The sequence below is a fragment of the Magnolia sinica genome, chromosome 16 (genome assembly GCF_029962835.1).
Source record: "Magnolia sinica isolate HGM2019 chromosome 16, MsV1, whole genome shotgun sequence".
NCBI lineage: Eukaryota > Viridiplantae > Streptophyta > Magnoliopsida > Magnoliales > Magnoliaceae > Magnolia > Magnolia sinica.
This window is the reverse complement of record NC_080588.1, coordinates 39775918-39799646: the sequence shown is the minus strand read 5'-3', so window position 1 is coordinate 39799646 and position 23729 is coordinate 39775918.

Here is a 23729-nt window from a genome sequence, read left to right as displayed (position 1 = left end):
CAAGCAACTGCTTCGATCTAAAGGATGAAATCAAAGCCCTCATTTACAATGGACACTTATGTGAATATGTCACCAAGAGGGAAGAACGTGCAAACTCCAGGGATGAATAATCAATCAACAATGAGCCCAATGGAGAAATTCGCACGATCTTCGGTGGACCTACAAGGGGAGGTGATTCCAATAGAGCTCGAAGGGCCCATGCTCAGAGTATCAACCAAAGTGTTCCAGAACACCAAGTACATGTCGCCAGTAAACCTCCAAAAGAGTAAAGGATGACTCCCTATGACCTGACCTTTACCGAGGAGGATGTCAGAGTTGTCCACCACCCCCATGATGACGCACTAGTGGTAACTATGACCATAGCTAACTGTAACGTGTTTCAAATTTTGGTGGACACCGGTAGCTCGGCAGATTTCCTCTTCACCGAAGTGTTCAACAAGATGTCGGTTGGGAGAGACCGACTACGACCAATCGGGATGCCCCTGCTCGGGTTCGCAGGAGACAAGGTCACCTCGAAAGGATCAATCCAGCTCCTGGTCACTCTAGGGAAGGATAGAACCAAGTGACATCAATGATAAACTTCCTGGTAGTTGACTACTCCTCTATCTATAATGTGATCCTTGGACAACCCTCACTCAACACCCTACGGGCAGTTGTATCGACGTATCATCTGGAGATGAAGTTCCCCACCGAGCACGACACTGGGTTAGTCAAAGGCAATCAGCATGAAGCTCAGCAATGCTACTCCTTAGTACTAAGGAAGCATTAAGCAATCAACCTCACTTCCCTCGATCCCTGAGAAGAGTCCAACAAAAGAGGATGCCTGATGGAAGACGTCATGTCCATCCCCCTCGATGAGTCTGACCCCGATTATACGGTTCAGGTCGGATCATCCTTGGCCCTGGCACTACGGAATGAAATCATGACTCTCCTTCAGTGGCATTTTGATATATTCACCTGGTCGCACCAAGATATGCCTGACATCGACCCGAAAGTGATGGTACAGAAACTTAACATTGATCCCAACCACAAGCTGGTCAGGAAAAAGAGGAGAGCATTCAAAGTAGAGCGATACGCAATAATTGAAGAGGAGGTTGAAAAACTCCTCAAGGCTGATTTTGTGGAAGAGATATAGTATCCGGACCGGCTAACCAACATTGTCTTAGTGAAGAAGTTCAAAGGGAAGTGGTGAGTCTATGTCAATTACACCGACCTAAACAAAGCCTTCTCCATTGACAGTTTCCCCTCCCTCGAATCGACCAGCTCATCAATAGTACAGCCAGACACAAGCTCCTAAGCTTCATAGACACGTATTCAGGTTATAATCAAATCACGATGCACCCTCACGACAAGTAGAAGACGAGCTTCGTCACTGACAAAGGTTTCTACTGCTACAAGATCATGCCCTTCGAGCTGAAGAACGCTGGTGCTACGTATTAGAGGCTTGTATACAAAATGATCGCTCAGCAGATCGGGCGATCTATGGAGGTCTACGTCAACGATATGCTGGTCAAAAGCATCAAAGCCACAAGCCACCCTTCCGACCTCCAGGAAATGTTTGCGATCTTAAGGAAATATCAGATGAAGCTGAACCCAAGCAACTACGCCTTTAATGTTAGCTCAGGAAAGTTCCTCAGATTCCGAGTGAGCCAAAGAGGGATAGAAGTGAACCCCGATAAGATCCGAGCACTGCTCGACATGAGCTCACCAAGGACAACAAAGGAGATCCAATGCCTTATGGGAAGAGTGGCCGCGCTCAGTCGATTTGTCTCCCAAGCCACAGATAAATGCTTGCCCTTCTTCAAACAGCTCAAAGGAAACCAAAAAGCAGTGTGGACAGAAGAGTGTGAGCTCGCCTTCTAGGAGCTCAAGCAGTACATGGGGTCCCCACCACTACTCTTAAAGCTCGAACAAGGGGAATTGCTCCTTTTATATCTAGCAGTATTGTCAGCTACTGTTAGTTCGGTCCTTATCAGAGAACAAGGGGGGAAACAATTTCCTATGTACTAAGTCAGCAAGAGCCTTATCCCAGCAGAAACCAGCCATCTGAGCATCGAGAAGCTCGCCCTAGCCCTAATCATCTCATCACGACAACTCCGACCCTACTTTCAGGCCCACGCTATCTTGGTCCCGATGGACCAACCCATTCGACAAGTTCTTTAGAAGCCAAAAGTATCAGGAAGACTTACGAAGTGGGCAGTCGAGCTTAGCGAGTTCGACGTCGGCTATCATCCTCGCATTACTATCAAGGGATAGGTAGTAGCTAACTTCCGATTTGAACTCATGCCAGGGAACAACTCGGAAGCTCCCTCTAACATCCAAGTTGAGTAGCCTGGAGGCCAAGTAACCAAACTAAAGCTAAAAACTTGGACGCTACATGTAGATGGTTCATCCAATTCTAAAGGCAGTGGGGCTGGTATAGTCCTAGAGCTCCAGACCAGACCTGCGCACAATATACCTTGAGATTCGAATTCCAAGCATTTAACAATGCAGCATGTCACACCTCGAACTCGAAAACTGGGCTCACAAAATTCCTGATTGCCGAATCCGGCGTCGATAGCCTCCGCGATACCCCATTCTTGGCTCCCAGCGCCCATTCACCAGATTTCGATCTTAGGATGCTACGAGGAGAATTTTCAACATCAGTTTGATTAGTAATAAGCATAACCAAAGGCGTAACCCACAAACAACAATAAAAAACTCCATCACATTTCCACTATGATAAAAAACTTTACAAGTACAATGAGCATAAGGGAAATACAATGATAATGGACAAAAAGCTCCAAGATGATCTGCTATGCGCTCCTGCCTCAGCGCTGCTACGGTCCAACGTCACTTGCACACAACGGTCATGCATAAGCTTATAGAAAGCTTAGAGGGTGGTGAGAGTGTGTGCGCAAGGTAGTAATACAGTTATGCAGTATCAGAGCAATGTAGAACATGCTGATGAATCCATGAATACCATTAGCCGTACCAAGGCCATGCGATACGAGGTGCAAGTCAAGCATACGAATCCCCATCTAAGTCCACATATCAGTACAACTTAACTCTGGAATATCACCGGGGTCTAGTACACTCCAAACCAGATTGTCGCCCCATCGCACACAATAAGGTGAGTGAAAAAGACCTCACTATCCGCCTGCCAATATTGGACTCGGCTCATCGATAGCGGACCCATTTCTCTAGCTAGTCAAACTTAGCCTAGTTTTGCCCCCTCCTCTCGTGTGGGTAAGGCCACACCCCCTTCCAACCGACCACGACACAGTGGAAAGCGCAACCTCAAGGTATTTGGCACTCAGCGCTCATGCACCCATTTGGACTAAACATTGGAGTAACCTCCTGGTACCATAAGGGTTTAGGGACTTTCACCCAGGGATATCTATAACACCCCATATAGAACAAGATTTTTGGTATCCAATTTTGCCGACCATGATATGCCTGTAGCGAATACGGCCCTGATGTCGCTAGGGAATATAGTAACCATGTCATGCAATGCAAGATGCAGAAATCACGCAATCCAATCATATAGCAAACATATACATACCGCGCGCTCGTGTGGGCAACTTCCTTTACCAAAGAGTCCATAACAATCTGTCTAATGATATGTGTAATGATCAATCACTCATCTCATCACAAGCATGCAAACGATGTGTATGAACATGTATCATGATGTTATGTCATTATATACTCATAATCGGAATTGAAAATCGAAATTGATAATCGGAATCGATAATCACATACGGCGAATGGGGCCCACTTATTTGGGTTAACCTACGAAGAGAATGGGCTTAACAAGGCCTAAGAGAAGGTCACAATGAGGACATCTAACTATCATTGCCCATCAATGTAGATGTAAAACCATCGTTGCTCGCAAGGCATGATCGCCAAAAACATCATCACATACATCATGGTGGAATCTCAATCGATGGGCGATTCAAATTGGGCTGATTCAAATGGGCTGAATCGAATGGGCTGATTCAAATGGCCAAGTCAAATTGGGCCGAATCAATGGACCAAGTTTAATTGCACTGATTCAAATGGGCTGAATTGAATGGGCCAATTTGAATGGGCCGATCAAATGGGCCAACTCAAATGGGCTGAATCAAATGGGCCAACTCAAACGAGCCGAATCAAATGGGCCGATCGAATGGGCCAACTCAAATGGTCCGAATCAAATGCATTTTGGAGATCCAACCTATTCATAAGTTAGTATAGAGATAGATGAAGTGAAAACCAAATATCAGCTTGGGCGGGAACCACTGTGGCTCCGAAGAAGTTTTAAATGGTGGATGCTACTGTACCCCATTATTATTGCAAATGGTGGGGTTCACTTGATCTTTGGATCTCACTCATTTACTTCATGTCATGAAATGATCTCACAAATGGTTAGACCGTTTAGATACAACACATGTATCATGGTGGGTCCCATAGATAAACAACATGGATGGAATAGGTGGGACCCATGGAACTTGCCGCCGTGTACAGCAGCTAGTGGTGGGGTACACTTGCTGTCGTGCATAGTAGCAATATAGCTGCCATGTACAAGCATGCAGCTGCTGCTGGCCCACCCTTAAATATATACAAAGTATATATAATATAATATATTTTAATATATTCATATATATCTGCTGCTAGTGCAGCTTTACACATTAAGGAGAGGGCAGAGGTGGGTCTCACGTAGGGCCCACCCTCATATATATCTGTAATATATATACATAATATTATATTATAATATAATATGTAACATATTATATTATATGTTAATAGAATATAATATAATATAATATAATATATTAATATTATATATAATATACACAACGTCCAAGCCCTGGACGGCCTGGACATACACATATATCATGGTGTCCCCACACGTGGCGTGGGTCCCACCGTCCAAGGACAGTGGACGGCTTGGATATACACGGTGGTGTGGCCCACCAAACTGGATGGACATCGTGGGTGGGTCCCATGGACCCCACCGTCACACACACCTCCCTGCCACCACCTGCACAGGCAATCAATGCCAAGACCTCCGCATTTGAAAGGAGGTATCTTTCACTCTACCTACCACTGGAGCTATGGATCTAGCGTGCACATACACCAAGGAGGGCCCCACACAGACGTGGGTCCCACCATCCCTGAACGATGGACGATTAGGATAAAACACATGCACTAAGGGGTGGCCCACCAAAATGGATGGATGATGTGGGTGGGTCCCATGGACCCCACCGTCTGCACAAACTTCACTGTTGGTACACCCACGTCAGTGCACCCACTGTCAGTTAACACTTCAATGTTAGTACACCCCCAGTGTCAGTGCATCCTCCACTGGTGATGGACAGTGCGGGTATGCACCTCATCAAGGTGTGTCCCACATGGACCACCTATTTTGGATCAGGCTAATATTTGTGTTTCCCTTTCATTCGGGCCTGTGTGACCGCCCGGTCATATAGGCCCCAAAAAGGGATCAAGGTGGCCCACTATTTGGATGGCATGGGTAAAATACACATATCATATGTGGGCCATGATCATAGAAAGAGAGAGGGAGAGAGAGAGAGAAAGAGAGATTGGAGATAACAGAGGGGCCCCGCCACTATGGGTCCCTCTTGTTACAAGGCATACATCAAGGTGGGTCCCACATATATGGACCCTTAAATCAAACAAATGAATGAAAGATAAAAATCCAAATCACCCACCGCCTTCTTCTTGCTCCCTTGGCTACCTTTGCTCCTTAGCTTCGATCCCGACGGAAGAGATGGAGCTTGGATGGTTGAGATGGGAGATGAGAGGGTAGGAAGTGGGTCACACTAGAGTTTCTCCATGAGAGCTTGGGAAGCTCATACGTAGGATATTTTTTTGTTGCTTGGAAAAGTGATTTGAGGAATGAGAGAGAGAGGGTTGTAAAGGGAGAGAGAGAGAGAGAGCTGGGTGATGGATGTGGTGGTGATGGATGTGTAACAGACTTTTTGACTTTTGTGGTAGATGGTGTAAGAAACGTATGGGCTTGTAAAAAACTTTTTGACTTTGGGGTTGCTTGGAAATGGGTGAAAGGTGATGTGTACTTGACATGAGATGTGATGTGCTTGATTTGACAGGTTGTAGAGATTCTCTTTGGTTTTACAATGCGCAGCATTTTCCTCAAACTGAACACAGGTCCATATCTCCTGGCATGGGTATCGCCTCGGTGCGCGAGACGCAGCATCAGAACCACGGCGACGGTGCGGTCGCTAGGGTACAAGTCTTGCGTTGAGTTGACTCGAGTTGACGGCGTGTGACTCAGGGTCACGCGCAAATACCGATTAAGGGTCGAAGGTTGCCGAAATTCGACTAGGAAGACCGCAGAAGTCTACGGAACGGTACGGTCTAGGATACAGGTCTTACACAGTGGAATATGAGGCCCTCTTGGTTGGGCTAAGGCTGGCATCAACAATGGGAGCTCAGCACCTAGAGGTTCGTAGCGATTCACAACTTGTTGTTAGCCAAATAGCTATCGAATACAAGCAAAAGGAGAAAGAATGAAAGCCTACTTACAAAAACCCCCAAGAACTAATCAGAAAGTTCTTAAGGTGTAGCATCAGCTTGATCCCCAGGTCAAAAAACTCCAAAGAGGATATGCTGGCCAAGTTGGCTACGGCGGCCGAAGATGATATCCCGAAACATAATCCCAATCATGCAAAAGGAGAAAGAATGAAGGCCTACTTACAAAAAGCCCAAGAATTGATCAGAAAGTTCTCAAGGTGTAACATCAGCCTGATCCCCAGTTTAGAAAACTCTAAAGCGGATATGTTGGCCAAGTTGGCCATGGCAGCCGAAGATAATATCCCGAAACCAATCCCAATCGAGTTTTTGATAAAGTCTAAAAACAATGAACCAGATCTTGGTGCAATACTTCCCATAAATCCGAGTTTAACCTGGATAGATCTAATAGCTAATTACCTCAAGGAAGGTAAACTACTTGAAGACTGGTTCGAACCACGCAGACTCCGATCCAGGACAACTCATTATACCATGCTCGGGGACATCTTGTATAAAAAAGGGTTCTCCCTTCCTTACCTCAGATGTCTACGACTTGACGAAGCTAAGTATGTCCTGAAAGAAACTCATGAAGGAAGTTGTGGCAACCATTCAAGCGGCCGAGACCTCGCCCATAAAATCCTTCGGCAAGTCTATTTTTGGCCAACGATCCAAGCTAATGTAGGACAATATATCCGAAAATGCGATAAGTGCCAGCAATTCACGATAATACCTCATCAGCCGTCCGAGCTACCGACTCTCATGACCAGACTATGGCCATTCACCCAATGGGGTATCGGCATCATTAGCCCTCTGCCAACTGGTAAAGGATAGACCAAGTTCACAATTGTTATTGTTAACTACGTCACTAAATGGGCAGAGGCCGAGCCCCTAGCCGCGATCAACAAGCAAAAGATCACAGACTTTATTTAGAAGAATATAATATGCCGCTATAGGGTTCCCCACATGATCGTCTACGATAATAGGAAACAGTTCGACAACAACAGATTCCGAGGTATGTGCGAAAACCTTGGAATCCGGAACATCTATTCATCACCTTAACATCCTCAAGAAAATGAACAGGTCGAGGCAAATAACAAGATTATCAAGAGCCAACTTTGAACCAAGATCGAAAAGCTAAGGAGCTTGGGCAAAAGAACTCTCCCTCGCCCTCTGGGCGTACAGGACTACCACTTGAACAGCCACAAGAGAAACCCCTTTCTCCCTCGTCTTCAACCCCGAAGTGGTCATCCCAGTCGAGATCAGCCTCCATCTGTGCGGACCCAGTCCTATGATGAGGATCAAAATGCCAAACTGATGATGCTCAACCTGGATCTAGTTGAGGAGAAAAGAGAACAAGCCCAACTAAGAGCCGCAGCTTGACAATGACGGGTCGTACGTTTCTAAAATTCTAGAGTGAAAGTCAGGAGATTCCGAACTGGGGACTTAGTACTCTACAGAACATTCCAGAACACTAAGAAGGTCAGCTCCGAAACTCAAGTCCAAGCTGGGAAGGCCCCTACACAGTGACCAGCACAAGTCAACCAGGAACATATCAACTTGTGGACATGGAAGGACATCCTCTACCTCACTCATGGCATGTCGAGCACCTGAAGATTTATAATGCCTAAGTCTGTCAAGTACAATCTCAAATCCTAGTTTTCTACTACACTGTCCGCGATCTACATGCTTTTTTAAAGAGTTGTAATAATAATCCCAGTTCAAGGGAGTTCGTTTTCTCTACATTTTCGAATCTTGATTATCAATCTACGAAATCTACTAAGGGCTCCCCTAGTAAGGGAGAAAAATGCCCTTACTAAAGAAACTCAGAGCTAAAGCCTCTGGCCAAGATAACTAATGCAAGATTTCTTGAAGCAAAAAAGTCTACAACTGAAACGCCTAACCCTTAAAATATAGGTTAGACCACCAATCGAACAACACAATATCACAAATAGATAAGAGAATAAGTCTTTTCATTAAAAAGATTACAAAATTCTTATGATACAAAAAGAAATGAAGGAGCTCTCAAGGAGCGTCTGCCAGAGCCTCGGCAGGAGCAGGGACCTTGACATGGACGAAAGCCCCGGCAGAGGCAGGAGCATTGATGGCAGGGGGTTGACAAAAAGGTTGTTTATAGCATCCTCACCCAAGTTATCCAAGTCCAGGCCTAGATACCTCAACTTAACAAACTCCTCGCACCGAGCAAAGCCGAAGTTGTAGTAATCTTCGAGCCTCTCTGCATGCTCCTCGTAGGCCTTAAGAGCTTCCACTACGGCTAACTTCAGCTTTGGGATAGAGGCGTTGACCTGGGTCAAATGAAACAAGGTCTCTGACAACTTGAAAACTACCTTCACAAGAGCAGCCTCTTCCTCTTTACCTCCGAAGTAGCTTCCTTTGAGGCATTCTCCGCAAGGACCCCATCAAGCCGAGCCTTCGCCATGCCCAAGGCCTCCTGGAGATCCGCCGACTGGGCCACGGCAACATCCCGAGCCTCCACAACTTCATCTCGAGCTTCAGCTATGGCCTGGAGCTAGGAAGTCACCTTCAGGAGGTCAGCCTTGAGCTTCTCATAACCAAGGCCGACCTCTTTGAAGACAAGCCAGGCTGACAGGAGAGCAGGAGCCACCTAGAGTAGAAAGAAATGTCAGAGCATTGGAAATAAAAGTATAAAATACCGACCACAAAGAGACTTAAGTACCCTCTGAAGGTAGATCACTGAATCACGCAGCACGTACATCGGGTGCTGCTCGTCCAATGCTTCAATGTCTTGCTCCTCCACATGGCAAGAGGTCCACACAGCTAACTTCGCCAAGTAGCCCAACTTGGAGGTTGAACCATTGCCCTCTTCCCTGTGAGAACTCCCTATAGTAGGAGTCAAATGAGCTCCCTCTACCGCGAGAGCAATAGAAGGAGCCCCCTCAAGTTCCCCATCATGAACCTCCTCAAGCACCTGCACCACCTCATGAACTGCAGCGATGACGAAGGTGGCAACCTCCTCCATGGGAGGATCAACTAGCCTTAGAATCCCAGGTAGAGGCGAAACAGCTAGAAAAGCTTGCCCCACGGTTCGGTGAGGAGCTCCCTCCTTCATCTACTTCCGAAGCCAGTTCACCTCAGCCTCGGAGGGGAGCTTCTGCCTCTTCGAAGGGTGATGAAGGCCTGACATACTTGTAGGTGTGGAAACATCAGTAAGGATTTAAAGCTTGACAGAACTTTAAAGCACATTGATACATGCTAGCTCAGGGGTGACTTGAGAGATCCCGGCCTGAAAAAGGGTGTGAGGAGTAATCAGAGCTTTCCAATTCCTTCGAGCGGGATCCAACAACCATGCACGAGCTATACACTGAAGTTGAGTAGGAGAGAGTTCAAGCTGCACACGCGAAGAAGCCACTGCAAATAATAAAAATGGAAGATTAACGCGAGTCCAGAACTACTTTGAACCAGAATACAACTCGATGAGACCCAACCTGGAGATGAGAACTCGGCAGGAACGCCAATCGCTGGCTCTACCCACTCCCTAGACACAAAAAACCACTTATCCTGTCAATGCCATCTCTTATTAGAAGAAGGATTGCCAGTGATAAGCCCACGACCTTGATTAGCCCACGTAGAAAGATAGTACCACCCCAAATAGGCGTAGTTGGGCTTGACTTTATACAAATGTTAGAATTTTTCCATGAACAACTCGAGGAAGCCAAGCTACTGCCAAAGGATGCACGTCCCGACCAGAGCCCTCCGGGCATTCGAGATCAGTCGCCCCGAGGCCAACTTCACTGTCGCAAGAAATTTCTATATCATTGGATACAGAGGCAGGCGGAGGCCACACTAGAGAGCCACGACATAAATGGCTAGCTTGCCCGCGCGAGGCTATCTAGGGACTTCCCCTAACTTTGGGGCCCAAAGATTCACAGACTCAGGGATTTGGTAATCTCCCCTTACCCTCAGGAGATTAGCCTCCATCATGATAGAGCCAAGGGTACCGATCTCTTTGGCTCTAGCAACAAGGCCACCTGGCCCCGGCCGAGCCCTTTCATCACTCAAGCCCAGGAATCCAATGTCTTCGTCCCCCACAACTGAAGGGGGAGATAAGACTTTTGCTGGATAATCCTCGACGATTAGTAGGAATCATTGTGAAAGGCCCCCGTCACTTTCTTGACTAAAGACCAATCTGACATCCTATCCGAGCTAAAGGAAAAAAGTAAAGACTACACCAGAAAAGGAAGAAAGCTAGCCGAAAAGGTAAAAAACTAATTGGAAAAGGGAAAAGTCACCGGAAAGAAGAGTTATACACATCACGTCTGATGCATTGATGGTGCCCCATCAGTGCCCGAGCACGTGAAGACGTAGCGTCACATGCTAGCGCTCTCCCTGTGAGACACGTGGCATACAGTTGCCTTGAGCCCCATTCCGAGGACAGCTGGCACATGCCAGGTACCTGCAGGTCGAGCACCGCCAGCACTCTGCCATCATGGGACTCCTACCTCAAGCTCCGCGATCGTCAACTTCACATCACTCCCATCACTCATAACGACACGCAGTCGGCCCACCTTCCTCGGCCTCCCAACTTGTTATGCGGGGACCTCGACCCAAGTCTTAATTTGACCTAATGTTAAGCCTGACCTTGCTAAAACAATTACTACTTATCCAGTCCACTACGCGGATTGGTAAGTGGGGGGACTTATTATTATGGGTAAAATACACTGACCTATTGTCAACAGGCCAGGTCAAGCACTCTAACAGCAACAGGTACGACCTAACGGTCCAACACTCACCTCTCGAATGACCAGGAAGAAAGCTCCATCTCAGCTTTAAGCCGAGCTCAACCTCAGTGGATAGGTCATGCCCGACCCCAACGATAGGCATAGCCCGACCTCAGCAAGCCAGAGCCTGATTGAGGAGCTTAACTCCTCAGCATCAAGTCGAGCTTGACCCCAATGCTAGGCCAAGCCCAACCATGGTCGTTCGCGCATCAGCTCACAATTCTCACCAAAGATCGCGAGCAACATCTCCAACACAGCCCTCCTCGCTGAAGATCCAGAAGGATCTCCGCTGCGCATAAACCCAGAATCCTACTAGGATTCTGTCCCCGCCAAAACAAGGGCGATAGCCCTCTACGCCACTGCCTCTTCCCACTTAAAAATAAGAAGATCTCCAGAGGGGAGGTGTGCACAATCTCTAGCCCTAACCCTTCTACATCCAACTAGACCCATACCCTTGACTTTAGCATCTGAGGGTCCCCAGCACTAGCCAGGGCCTTCTTTGTTCATTATTTATACAGGTTCATCAGTAGGGAGGGCTACCCAGATTTTTGCATCAACAACTTACATCAAATATACACCAGTAGTGGGACCCAACGCACAAATCATAAGGATGGTAGTCATTTACTATTTATAAGAGACATAAAACCTATATATCTATCTTGTTTAAATAGCCTATGCCTCCTTACTTGTGGATCTAGGTCATTTCTTTTCAAATGACCGATAAACTTTTGATTTAGATCCCAACCTTTAGAACCAAAGATGATAAATCTAACCATTAATTGAAGACCCGATCAACCAATTATGGGACAAGTTAATAAATGTAAGTGTTATTATATTTAAAGCACATTTTACACTTGGTTTGTCAAATTTCATTTTGTTAAAACAACTTAGCAAAGTGATCTTCAAGTCAAGCTCATGTTGAAGTTCAAGTCAAGCTCATGTTGAAGCTCAAGTTCAAGCTCATGTTCAAGCTCAAGTTTAAACTCAAGCTTAAGTTGACGACCAAGCTAGATCTACTAAAAGTTCTAATAGAAGATCAAGCTCCTTTGAAAACTTTAAGTTTCTAATACTATAAAGTTCAGTCCATAGAGGTATTTTAAACCCTAGAAAGACCTTAGGTTTAGGTGTTTTCAAAACATATTTAAATTGGATTTTTATACTTATAATTGATTGAGTTTCGACTAGTCTAAGTTTTGGCTCGACCAGTCTAAGAATTTCTCGACTAGTCCAAGCAACAGCTGAAGTATAACAGAATTTCTGTTGAATCTTCAACTAGTCGAATGGTCTCTTCGACCAGTCGAAGGAACTCATTTGACCAATTGAAGGTTCCTTGACTTGAAATCCAGCAACTAAAATCAGTTCGAATTCAGCTTGCTTGACCAGTCGAACAGGTCCTTCGACCAGTCAAAGATCTATTAGAGCTTATCCCGGTCGAAATTGAAAATTGGTTGGAACTGAATTCGATGCTTAGGTCAGTCGAAGACTGCCTTAGACCAGTCGAAGGAACAAACTTTCTGCCTATAAATAGAGGTTCTTTCAATTCAAGCCTATCAAAGCCCTTATACAAGAGAGAGAGAGAGAGAAGCCTCATTTATTGTCAAGCTAGCAAGCGGTATTTATAATTTTTTTAATAGTTTTTTCATTAATTACTTCATCTCAAAACTCTACCATTTTGATTCTAAGAAGAGTGTTTACTCTTATTGAGATTTAAGAAAATTAATGCAAGTAGCCTTTGGTTTAAACTTAATTAAAATCATATAGAACCCTAGACCTTTTCTATTAGACTGAACATTGAACATTCGTCATTCAAGAAAAGTGTTCTTTGGCCACAACTTCTTCTACAATGAAGATAAGTATTCTTTTTTACTTTGTATTTGATTTTTTCTGAGATAGTCAGAAATCTTAGAGTTGGTTTTTCTGAGATAAGCCAGAAAATCTCAGTGAGGAGTTTCTTTGTTTATGATAGCCCGTTAAAATCACAACTGTATCAGGTTTTAAGGTGACCCTGTGAAAGCCTTATTCATAGTGAAAAGTCAAGATTACGTGTTTAATAATCATGGGAGTGGAGTAGGTGTGACTATTTGAGAACAGTTGTTGACACACCAAACCACTATAATTCTTGATTTTGTGGTGAATGCTTTTATTACTTTTATGGTGAATGATTATAATTTCTTTTATGCAAAAGTGATGAATGTTTGTAATAGATAGTTTTATTTACTCTTGCTCAGTTTGAGATTTTGATTCTTATCATATTCGTGAAATAAGGTTGTCCTGCCTAACTTGTTTGGGTGAAGGTTATCCTACGAATCAGTTTAAATCAACGTGTCAATACTAGTGAGATTGAGATCTCTAATTCATTTATTTATTCAGCACTTTATTTGATTATTTGGCACAGTCCTATTCATCTCCCTCTAAGACTTCTTGAGCTCGCCTTTTCAATAAAATATATGGATTAAAGCATCCAAATCTAGAATGAGCCTTATATATTAGGGTTAATTAGAGTCGTCGGATTGAATAATTTAATCTAAAGGAAAATGGACAATCATATCAAATCGATCTTAACATTCAATGAATCAAAAACTGATTTTTCCTAAAGTGTGGAGCTACAGCTCTTAATCAACGGTTAGATTTGTTCATAAATAAAACCTAGTGATAAAATATTAGATTAAGGCCTAAAGCTAGAAATATACTTAGATTTATTATCTTGATAAACAAAATTTATATACTTAGCATGGGAAAGAAAAAGCTAACTACTAAGGAAGCAAGACATGAAGAATTGAGAAGATACCAATTTAATGTGAAGAAGAAACATTACATGCATTACACTAAGTGTTGATGTCATGCCCCAAACTTGGAAACCAGGCTCACAAAATTCCTGATCGCCGAATCCGGCATGGACAACCTCCGTAGTACTCTATTCTCAGCTATCAGGTTCCGATCCTGGGATCCAACAAGGAGGATTTCTAATGTACATTTATCTCGTAAGAAGCATAGCCATAAGCATAACCCACAACAACAACAACTAGAAACATCACCACATATCCACTATAATCATAAACTTTAAGTACAATGCATAAGGGAAATATAATATCAATATTAAAAGCTCCAGGATACAACTACACGCTCCAACCTCAATGCTGCTGTGGCATCCTAACGTCACCTGCACGCAACGAACGTGCATAAGCCTATAGAAAGCTTAGAGGGTGGTGTAAGTGTGTGCGCAAGGTAAGTGTCAAGTACGTAATATCAAAGTAATGTGAAAACATGCTGGCATGCTCATGAATGCTATCAACTGTACCAAGGTTATGCGATGCAAGACATGAATGTTATCGACCATACCAAGGCTATGTAATGCAAGGCCTACATGGCCAATGTCAAATGCGAGATGCAACTCAAGCATACCAGTCCTCCTCAGGGACCACATATCAGTACAACTCATCTCTCAAATATATATATATATATATATATATATATATATCATTGGAGTCTGTAAACTCTACACCAGATCGTCATCCACTGGATGCTCAACCATGCAAGTAGAAGAGACCTCACTATCTGCCTACCAATATTGGCCCAGCACGTCGATAGCAGACCCATTTAAGAGTTGGTCAAACTCAACCTAGTTATGCCCCTACCCTCGGGTGGATAAGGCCACATCCCCTTTCAACCGACCATGATACAGTGGGAGATGCGGCCTACTGGTATACGGCCCTCGTGCGCTCATGTAACCACTCGGTCTCGACTTGGAGTCATCCTCTGGTACCATCGGGTTTAGGAATTTTCACCCAGGGATATCTATGGCACCCCGATACTAGTAACAGTATTTCTAGTGTCTAATCCTACCATCCACGATATGCCCGTGGAGGCTATGGCCCTGATGTTGCTAGGGCGTACAAAAATCTTATCACATAAATGTGAGATACATGAATCATACTAGCCAGTCATGTAGTAATCCTACGTGTACCGCGTGCTCATGTGGGGTAACTCCACCTATCAGGGAGTCCCATAAATAATTCGCCCAATGGCATATGCTATGATCAATCACTCCTCATATCAAGCATACATATGATGCGCCTGGGCATGAATCATGGAGCTGTACTAAGCATACTCGTACAATGATGATGTACTCTCCTCATATCAAGGTTGCGCCTAGGTAGCCTACCTATATTTCTAAGGATCTGGAACGGGCTTCCTTCTCCATACTATCATATAGCCCGCTAGATTAGGGGGCCCAAATAAGTCCTAGATAGACTCCAAGATTACAATGATCCTACTAGCAACCAATGGGGGCCCAACATTTTGGGTTAGCCCAATAAGGAGAGATGGATCATAAATATCAGTGGGGCGCAATGATTAGGGTAACCCACTTAGAGAATGATGAGAATGGGCCTAACAAATGCCTAAGGGAAGGTCACAATGTGGACATTTAACCAACATTGCTCCCAAGGAGTGGCCTACATAGAGCCAAACATATAGTGAGCCCATGGCCTCACACAAGGGCCTCATACACAACATAATGGATCACACACAAAGGGCCTAATATACATCACGATGGGCCTCACTCATGAGCCACACATACATCATAATGGGCCTTATCACATGGGCCATATATACATCATATCGGGTCTCATCATGTGGGCCTCATATACATCACACCGGGCCTCATCATATGGGCCTTATATACATCACATCAGGCCTCATCATATGGGCCCCATATACAACACATCGGCCCTTATCATATGGGCCTCATATACAACATAATGGGCCTCACTCATATGGGCCTCATATACAACACATCGGGCCTCATCATATGGGCCTCATATACATCATAATGGGCCTCACTCATATGGACCTCATATACAACACATCGGACCTCATCATATGGGCCTCATATACATCACATCGGGCCTCATCATATGGGCCTCATATACAACACATCAGGCCTCATCATATAGGTCAAATATTCATCACAATGGACCATAAATACATCACATTGGGCCTCATCAAATGGGCCGTAAATATATCACATTAGGCCTCATCAAAGGCCTCATATACATCACTATGTGGGGTCCATGGGCTGGACAGCGCTGATAAAATAAGTATATCACAGCGGGCCCCAAGGATGGACAGTGTGGACTGTACGTGTGCAGTGGGTCTCATGGACAGTACAGATAATGCACATACATCATGGTGCGTCTCACAGCACCGTCCAGGGACAGATGGTGTAGATACAAAATACATACATCTAGGTGGACCCCACCCTCACAGGTGCAGCACATGTGGGGTGGGCCCCACGTCTAAACAGATGGACGGAAGGATGAAACAGATACATTAGGGGTGGGTCCCACCATCTAGCAGCTGTTGAACGGTGCTGGATGTAAAATAGATTAACGGCGTGGATGTAAAATACATACATCATGGTAGGCCGCATGGGTGGGCGGTGTGGTTACAACCCACGCACAGCAAGTGGGGTCCACGTCCAGCTGGACAGTGGAGACCCCACACATGCAAGGTGGGTCCCACGTCCAACAATGGACGGTTAGGATATAACACATATCTCATGATCAAACCCACTGAACCTACTGACATCAACCGCAGCAGCAAACTGCTAGCCGTCCAGTCGATGGATGACACAGATATAGAATACATGCATGAGGTGGGTCCACACATGTGGGACCCACCATCTTTAGGAAAAAGCTGATATTTGTGGTTTCCCTCTCCACCCAGGCCTGTCTAAGCGGACAGGCAGTAGGGCCTGTCCGTTGGAGAGACGATGTGAATTTCATGCATCATAGTGGGCCGTTACCCCTAGACGGCCTGAATTCACATACATCGGGTGGGCCAACATACAAGGAAGGAGAGAGAGAGAGAGAGAGAGAGAGAGAGAGAGAGAGAGTAAGAGATGTGTGAAGGGGAGGGGCTCCGCCATTAGGAGCCCTCCCTATCGTACAATGCATTCATCAAATGGGTCCCACCACATGTTGGCCCTCAAATCATCAAGATCAATGGTGAAAATATTAAGATCACCCACCGTGGTTCTTTTTCTTTAGCTCCTAGGCTTTCTTTGATGGTGGAAGATGAGGATTAAAGGGTGGAGATGGGAGTTTAGGGTTAGGAAGTGGGCCACACACTAGGCTCTTTCTCTCTTGGAAAGCTTGGACGTCCACCCTCTCTTGTTGCTTAGAAAAATGGTGGAGAAAATGAGAGAGAGATGAGATGTAAGGAGAGAGGGATGGGTTGTTGTAAGGAAGAGTTAACTTTGGGGATTGCTTGTGTAAGAGAGAGATGGGTGTGATGGGTGGAGTGATGGGTTGTGTACTTAACTAGTGATTGATTGATTGATATGATGTTCGGGTAGAGATTCTCTCAATATTCTCAATGGGCAGCGTTTCCTCAAAATATACGCGGGCCCACAACTCTTAGCCTGGGTATCGCATTGGAGTGTGAGTCATGGCGTTAGAACCGCGGTGATGGTGCGGTCGCTAGGGTACAAGTTTCGAGTCAAGTCGACTAAAATCTACGGGATACGACTTAGGGTCGCACGCAAACGCTGTCTACATGTCGCGGGTCACCAGAATTCGACAGAGAAGATCACTGGAGTCTAAGGAATGGTACGGACTAGAATACGAGCCTTATAGTTGAGGCACAAAAAAATATTTTTATATTTCTAGTGCACGAGCTAAAGTCTTCCTATGGTGCATGGATAAGTGTTCCAATCTTCATCTCTTTTATGCGCCTCTCCTCTTAAAGAAAGCCACATGGGCGTCATTTGGTATGGAGGAGTGCATGGGTGTCATCTGGTATGGAGGAGTGCATGGGAGTCATTTTGAATGGAGGAGGGATGTCACCTTGTATGAAGGAATAAGTGGTTGAACACCACTATTTAAGGAAGAAGTGGGTGAACACCACTATTTAAGGAAGGAGGTCGGACGTTGTATGAAAGGAGAAGTGATGGTGATCACAACTATTTAAGGAATGAGGAGCCTGGGAGGCCGATAAATACCCCTCCCCATTCCTCATTTGAGGAGGAAGGAAAGTAGTATAGAAGAGAGAAAACTAGGAGAGTATCATTGTTCGCTCCTTCTCAAGAGAAAGAGAGGTATTGCGCGCTTATGTGAAATTGAAATGGTAGAGAGGTATTGCGCCCATGCGTGCAACTGAAGGAAGGATGGGGGAGGAAGAGCCTTTGCGCCACTTGATGTGAAAGCTTATCCTGAAGACAAGCTTTTGCACACCACTTTGTGTGGCTATTTGTCCAAAGGGGAGCCTTTTGCGCCACTTGATATGGAAGGTTGTCTTAAAGCAAGGCTTTTGCGCGACTGCGCACAATTGAAGTTGGAGAGAAAGAGGGTTGTGCCACTTGATATGGACGGTTGTCTTAAAGCAGGGCTTTTGTGCGACTTCACGCAATTGAAGTTGGAGAGAAAGAGGGTTGCACCATTGGATGTGGAAGGTTGTCCTGAAGCATGGCTTTTGCACCACTTCTCATGGAAGATTGTCTTGAAGCATGGATTTTGCACCACTCCTCATGGAAGGTTGTCTTGAAGCATGGCTTTTATGCCACTTCTCATGGAAGATTGCCCTGAAGGATGACTTTTGCGCCACTCCTCATGGAAGGTTGCCCTGAAGCATGGCTTTTGCACGACTTCTCATGGAAGATTGTCCTGAAGGATGGCTTTTGTACCACTTCTCATTGAAGCTTGTTTAAAGGGGAACCTCTTGTGCCATTCTCCATGGACTCTTGTCCTAATGCAATCATTGTGTGCCATTCTCCATGGACTTTTGTCCTAAAGAAAGCCTTGCGCGCTCCACTTTAGAAGGAGCTTTATATGCTCCTATCCTGAAAGAAACCATTGGGCATCACTTTGTACTCTCTCTAATCCTAAAGCAAGCCTTTGTATGCCACTCCTTGTCTACAAGAGTATTGTGCACTCCACCTTTGAGGAAGTTGTGCACCTACTCAACCCAAGTTCGTGAAGTTTCCAGATTCTCCTAGATAGTGCATCAGTGTTCTTACCCGAAATGCCCCTTCTTTGTTCAGTGCGCCAGTTGCCGGATTCATAAAGAGAAAGTAAGGGAAATGTGAAGCATAGAGAGAAAATTCTAGGAGAAAGAAGAATCCATCAGTATGACTAAAGGGATGAATGGAAGGATGATCAATGCCTACCACGCAGCCAAATCAAGGGTTTCAAGTTCACACAACCCATCTGCCTTTATGATGAGAGCATCAAAAGCGTCGAAATGTTGTTAAACTTGCCATTGAGCTGTCTTCTCTTTCATTCATTGTGATGATTGATTGTACTCTATTTTGGGAAATTTGAGGATGTCAAAGAACTCAGAATAAAATACCTTGTGATCATTGTTCTCTCATTCTTTATTTATTATCATTGGATGAATGCCCCCAAATCAATGCATTTGTTTCTTGTTGAAACACTATGAGTACGATGGTAAGTAATATTTTGCATTATATATTTTTGACATTGAACATGCATTGGACATCATGTATAAGAGTTGATATACTATTGTGAACATGTAAACAATGGGATTGTCATTATTGGGTGTGATGATATGAAACATTCATCATGTCACAAATATTGAAACACCAAACAACTCTGAGACTAAGGATCCTTTAAATTAGAGAGATAAGAAGAGGTCTTTGGGTGTTTGTCATTAATTAACCCCCTAAATGGTACCTTAGAGCCTACATTTTGAACTTTAGGTCAAAAAGGGACAGAATCTAGCTAACTTAGAATGGGTTACTGTAAGTGCTTATACTTGAAGCACATATTAGTTTGTCAAATTTCATAGTCCGGTTATGATCGCAAGCTCAACTGAAGACAAGCTATCAACTCGATCAAGTACCTAGAAAGAAGATTCAACATCTCAATGCAAGATCATTCATGATTCGAAGTTCAGCACACTTCGTATGAGTTAACCTATAGGTGGTATAAACCTAGTTGGACCATAGGTTAGGTGTATTTCACTCATGTATATTTTGAATCACATTTTATGTTAAATGCATACTAGTTAGGTCAGACCGATGTCCGGTTCGGCCAGCCTAACTACTTGGACCAACCATGTAAAATTTAAACAAAATTCAGATCACATAAGATCTTCTTTTGTAGTAGGTTTGGCCAGCCTAAGGTGGGGCTCGGCCAGCTGAACCTAACTTCAGCCAGCTCGAGGAGGTTCGCTCAAGTTTCCAGCAATGGAATGATTTCAGAATCCAAGCCAGTTAGGCCAGCCAAACTTGAGCTTAAGCCAGCCGAACTAGGTGTTTGGCCAGTTGAAGATTTGAAAGATTTTATCCCACGATTTTTAAATTCTGATTGGAACGTAACCTTTGAAGTTCGGCCAGTCAAACTAAATCTTAGGCCAGCCGAACTACACAAATCCTTGGCTATAAATAGAGGCTTTCTCTTACATTATAAATCACGAAAATTCATATTCTTTTATTGTGTTGTAGAGAAAGATCCTTCAAGCCTTCTTAAGCTATTTGTGTTGTAATTCATATTTTATTATTAGCTTATTCTATTCTCCTTTTCAAAGTTAGATTAAATCATTTTGATAAGAGTAATCCATACTCTACTTTGAGAAGAAGGAGAATTGAATCTCCATCAATAGGGTTTCATTCATTACATTGAAAATCTATTAGATTCCTTTGCATCTTTTTGGGTTGAACTCATACATTGGCTTCATCAATATCCCAAGAAGAAGATCGCTGCACTCAAGCTACAACTACGACTTCGACTCACCAAATCGAACATAAGTACTATTTATTTTAATTACTTCAGTTTGGATTTTTTCGAGATAGCCAGAAAATCTCAGCGGGTTTGTTTATGGTGACCCCATAAAATCACAAAGTGGGTTTGATTGTGATAGCCTGTGAAAATCACAATAACTGTATAAGGTTGTTAAGGTGACCCTGAAAAACCTTGAAATAGTGAAAGCCAAAATTGCAAGGGTAGTAATTTTGGGAGTGGAGTACATTGTCTTGAGGCACCAAACCACTATAACTCTTTTATGCATTGTGGTAATTGAATATTATTATTTGTGCTATTATGCTTTTCTTATTCTTTGCATTAGTTTGAGTTTTTGATTTCAAAGACGTCGTGGCATAAGGTTGTCCTACCTAAATCTTTTAGGTGAAAGGTTGTCTTACGAACTATTTGATATAAAGGATTTAATACTTTGTAATATTGTATTTAATTGATTTATTATTCCGCATTGTATCGAATTATTTAGCATTATCTTATTCAACCCCCCTCTAGGACATCTATAGCTCGTCCTTTCAAGTGGTATTAGGGAGAGATTGCTCTTTTTGGGATTAACTTCCTAGAGCTAGATTCAGAGTTATTGGAATGTCAAATTTCGATAGTCTATCCATTTTCAGGCCACCGCCATTCGATGGATCGAACTATTCCTACTGGAAAGCTAGAATGAGGATCTTTCTCAAACCTATTGATGAAAGTGTGTGGCAAGCCATCATGACTATAAGACCCGTATCCTAGTCCGTACTATTCCATCAACTCCGGCGATCATTCTCATCGAATTCCGGCAACCTGCGACCTATAATTGACGTTTGCGCACAATCCTAAGTCATATCCTTTAGATTTGAGTCAACTTAATCCGAGACCCGTACCATTGCGATCGCACGTCGCCGCGGTTCCAACGCTGCATTTCATGCGCCAATCCGATGCTTAAATCATAAGATGTAGACCGTACATTATAATGGTCGTGGACTACATATTGCGGGACCCACCTACTCCATGTGGCACCAATCCCTAGGAAATCATGAGAGTGATGACATCACCCTATCTATAGCCACCCTACCCTAGCTATAGGGACCCCACCTTAGCTATAGCACCCTACCTACCCCTAGCCTTTCTTACAAGCACTTATGGCTAGCCACCCTACCCCTAGCCCTTCTTACAAGCATTTATTGCTAGCCACCCATACCTCTCTTATAAGTAATCATGGCCTACCTAAGCTACTCTCTCTCTTTACAACTCTCTCTCTCTCTCTCATTTCTCAAACCCACATTCCCAAGCAAGGAAAAATCCCACGTCCAAGCTCTTCCATGTAAGAAAAGAGTGAGTTGTGTGGCCCACTTTTCTCTCCCCAAATCCTTCATCCAAGCCATCTACTTCTCATCTTCCACCATCAAAGTGAGATACAAGGAAATCAGCTTTCCAATGGACCAAGAAGATCAAACGGTGGGTGCTTTTATAGGCTAGTTTTCATGTTTTTATGATGGGCCAAGTGAGGCCTACCGATCGATAGTATGGATCTCACTTTGGACCCTAAGATGTGGCCAATGGCCCACCTTGATTATCATGATCATTCCATGATGGGGCCATTCTCCATGGACCCCATCATGATGTTTACTTTCTAAGTTTGAAAGAGGTCATCTAGACCTTCCATTTTGGTGGAGAAGGAATCTCCACCGTTGATTTTTGATTTGGTGGGCCCACATGTATTGGGACCCACTTGATGTATGATTGAATGCAAGGGAGGGCTCATAGTGGCAAAGCCCTCCATCACACATGTCCCGTCTCTCTCTCTCCCTCTCTTTTTATTTATTTATTTTTGTGTGTGATGATGTGGCCATGTGGCCCACTTGGATGTACCCCACCTTGATGTGTGCCTTATCTACACCATTCAACTATTGGTGGCCCACCTAGGCAGCATGCCTGTAGGTGGGGCCCACCTTAAATATGCCCAATATCTAAACTGTCCAGCGTCCAAGGATGCTAGACGTTGCAACACAGTGAGGGGTGCACTGACGTGCTGTGCACTTAGTGTAAAACAAAAAGATATATATATATATACACACACACTTATATTTTCAAAGTATTTGGGTGGGCCACTTGTGTAGGCCCCACCTTGATGTATAAGTTTAATCCATGCCGTCCATTCCTTTCCCAAGCTCATTTTAGGTGTTGAAACAAAAAATGAAGTTAATCCGACTATCTTGTGGGCCATAGCTTAGAAAACAGTGGTTTTCACCATTAAAATACACTCTGATCTTTATACACCCTAAAATATATTGAATATTGGGCTTGTTTGGCTTGTATTGAGCTATGGGAAGCAATGGATGGGGTGGATTCTTTCGAAGTGGGCCCCATGTATGAAAAACCTCAAAAATATCGTGATTTCAAAATATATATATAGGCGCAGCGCCTGCTGCTGCGTCACCGTGGATGGGCTGGCAGGGACCCACGGTCCTAGCTGTGGGCCCCACCATGATATGTATTTTTCATCCACGCCGTGCCTTGGTGGGCCCCTTAGGGCAGTGGGCCACCCCCCTTAAAATCAGCCACATCCAAAGCTCAGGTGGCCCACGTTATAGGAAACAGTGGGGTTAAACCGTCTGCCATTGAAACCCATTTTTGGGTTCACAGAAGTTTTAGATCACTATGAAATTTTTTTTTTCTATTCAGCCAGGTTCATGCGACC